Source organism: Rhagoletis pomonella, unplaced genomic scaffold (genome assembly GCF_013731165.1).
Source record: "Rhagoletis pomonella isolate Grant_MI unplaced genomic scaffold, Rhpom_1.0 Rhpom_scaffold_00004, whole genome shotgun sequence".
Classification (NCBI taxonomy): Eukaryota; Metazoa; Arthropoda; class Insecta; order Diptera; family Tephritidae; genus Rhagoletis; species Rhagoletis pomonella.
This window is the reverse complement of record NW_023458558.1, coordinates 19,170,769-19,173,969: the sequence shown is the minus strand read 5'-3', so window position 1 is coordinate 19,173,969 and position 3,201 is coordinate 19,170,769. Positions and strand designations below refer to the sequence as shown.

General features: G+C 29.6%; 1 protein-coding gene across 2 annotated transcripts in view; it reads right to left on the bottom strand.

Annotated features, from left to right (window-relative positions):
• The window catches only part of LOC118737170 (protein single-minded), a 133,247-nt gene that overhangs the window by 129,041 nt on the left and 1,005 nt on the right, over nucleotides 1–3,201 (bottom strand). The window lies entirely within an intron of this gene.

Sequence of the window (3,201 nt, the reverse complement as noted above, 5' to 3'; positions counted from 1 at the left end):
CTGTCGATCAGGGTTGCGTGATTTCAAATCCTTTTTGATTTAAAATCAGCTATTAATTAAGAAATATATTTGATTTGCGATTTGGGGGTGTTGACCAAATGAAAAACAATTTTATTTTCGATATGATTCGTCTGGAGGTAAATTGTAATAATCCATAACTTTATTTTAACATTTCTAATAAAATATGCATTACAAATAATTTCGCCTCATCCCTAAATTTTGCGCTGTGTACGCCCATGTTTCTTCATGGTCCAATGAACGCAACTAATCCGAATTAGTACGAGACCGCCCTTGGGATACCGCCTTTCCGATAAAAAAAAAGGCCAAAGTTATACGGTAACATATATAAAAAAATATTACGATCAATTGATAACCTTCTTTTCTTTTTTTTTTGAAGTCGCTTAAAAATATAGGTATGTATAGTATATTGTTCTGGAATACATACATACATACATACATATAAGCAAATCTCACGAGTTGTTACATTTTTCGACAAAAACGTGTTCTTCGTCGAAAATGGAGGCACACTTATTTTAGAAAATGCATTATCTTCAGTTTTGTATAAAGAACAAGATTCCAACGCAAAATTGTATTTAAATGAATTTTCAAAAAAGATATAAGTACTAAAAACAAGTAATTTTTAGCAAAAAAAAACTGACTTCAACTCTCATATAAAATATATATATATATATCTCATGATCCACTGATGGGATCTTTACCAGATTAGTATGGGACCACCTCTGAGACACTACCTTTCCAATGAAAAAATTATCGAAATCGGTTGACGTGGTCCAAAGTTATGCGATAACATAAATAAATAAAAAATAAATAAAAAATAAATATTCTGACGAACTGATAACCTCCTCCTTTTTTGGAAGTCGGTTAAAAATAACCATCATGCTCATATACCCGTAGTTGCGTATGTAGCGTATACGCCCCGTAGCACCATATGCAGTCTATCTAACACGTTTACTCGCACGCCTTAACTTTAAAGTCAAATTATTTAAAATTAATTAAATATTGACTTGGGAGATTGTTGCACAGTATTCCTTATACACACATACATACTTATGTATTTTGCTTTCTTCAGGTATATACAAATTTTAGAGTTAATTTCGAGTTTGCCAATAAACATTGTAAAAATGAAAGCATAAAGTAGCAAATGCAAATTTAAAGCCATTTCCTGAACAGCCCTATTGTCATCTTTTATTCAATAAAATATTGAAATTAAACAAATCGTAAAATTTCAAAAATTATCAAATAGCTGCGACTGATATTCTGCATGCTGCCAGTTTTTTTCTAATTTCGTGGTAAGCTTTTGGAACTTCAAAGATATATTTTATTTGATCCCAAAGTCCATTGCTTTTAATTTGAACATTCTATTTGAAATCTTCTTAAATTTATAAAAAAAATAAGATTTTTTCGAGTCACAATGAAAAAATGAGTAATTTCGGAGCTTATCGTCTTTTATTTATTTAGTGTTGGGCAGTATCTATACTAAAAGTACTCAGAATCCGTATGCGAATAAGAATAAGTATGCGAAAGTACTCATAACTTAAAAGGATTCAAAAGTACTCAGTACTCAGGATCGATTAGAAATTATCAGTACTAAGTGTCGAACAGATATTTAAAAGCACTGAGTTCTATTTACATACATTTACTGATACTCATAAATGATTCTCCTCAAATTCAAGTTTTGAAAGTACAATACTCGCACCCATGATACAAAAAAGAAGGTAGTTTCATGATACAAAAAAGAAGGTAGTTTCAATAAACAACTTTTGACGGATAATAAAATTTTTTGAAGTTTCATAAGTTGTGAGTATTATAACGGCCTTGCCACTTTGATAATATTAAAACAATAAATCGGAGTATTTTCTTTCCCATATTTATACCAATGTAATAACATTTCAAAAGGAGACTTCATTGTAACTGTTCTTTTCATTTTGTAATAAAAACCACGCGCGCATTATTCTGTTATTTTTTTTTGTTTTCTTATTTTGAATGCAATCTTGCGATTTAAAAGTCGAATTCTAAATAATGTTCTTCCCAAATAAAACCTTTTTATATTTTGGTTCAAATTTACTTTTACATTTCTCATCAGATTTTGCAAAAAATTAGGCTTTGTGATTAGCGCATCATCATTAAATTTCACAAATTCTTAATTTATGCAAAATACCTGAAGTCGGCTTGAAGAGATCGATAAACAACTAACAGATCCTCGTTTAAAGTACAAAACCGTGAATCGACAAAATGCACAACTGTCACATACGCAGTTGCATTAATTGTTTGTAGAGAGTAAAAACACTCATATTTCAAAAGGTTCTCTTTTTTTACAAAGAAATCGCATTTCAGGACGAATGGATAAGGCTTGAGCCAAGAGCTTGTGTGAGCAAATCCCATTTTTGGCAAAAAATGTCAATTACGCGGTTTTGCAGAACGACGATACGCGGTTTTGTACTTTAAGCGACGATATGTAAGCATACACTTTCGTCATGATTTCTGAACCTAGTCGTCAACCCCATTTTCGAAATCATGTAGCCGGCATAATTTTCTAGTTTATCATATTCAACATCGTTGAATGATAAAATCTTCTGGTTAAAAAAAAATATTTCTTCTAGTGATCAGGTAGCATGAATTTGATGAAATGTCATAATTTTATTAAAAGTCAAATGGTTAACAACAACAACGAATGTCATTAAATGAAACTACCTTCTTTTTTGTATCATGCTTACAGCTGAAAGGAATTAAATATTTCAATATGGGTATCAAACCAAAGAGGTATGGAAAAGTTTATTGCCGAAAATGTTTTTTAGGAGAGTTGCCACATGTTTGAAAAATTATATTCAATTAAATTGATAAAACAAATGAAATATTAAAATACGGATATTAAACTAAAGAGGCTTAAAAAAGTTTATTTTTGAAAATATGTTTGAAGCCCATACCAAATAATTTTTCATATAGAAAAGAGTGCATAACACATAACATTTTTTTAGCAACTTCAAACTTGCAGTTTGTTATACTAGAATTTAATGAGCTATAAAACTGCCTACCAAAAATTATTCTACAAATTAAAATTTTTGGAATTGGAATGAAAAATTTTCGGAATTTTTATAATTTTTGTACAAAGTCTGAAATGTAGATTTATGTGGTATTTATTAGCTATACTTTTATACAAAAATAATTAACCTTAAAAAAAAA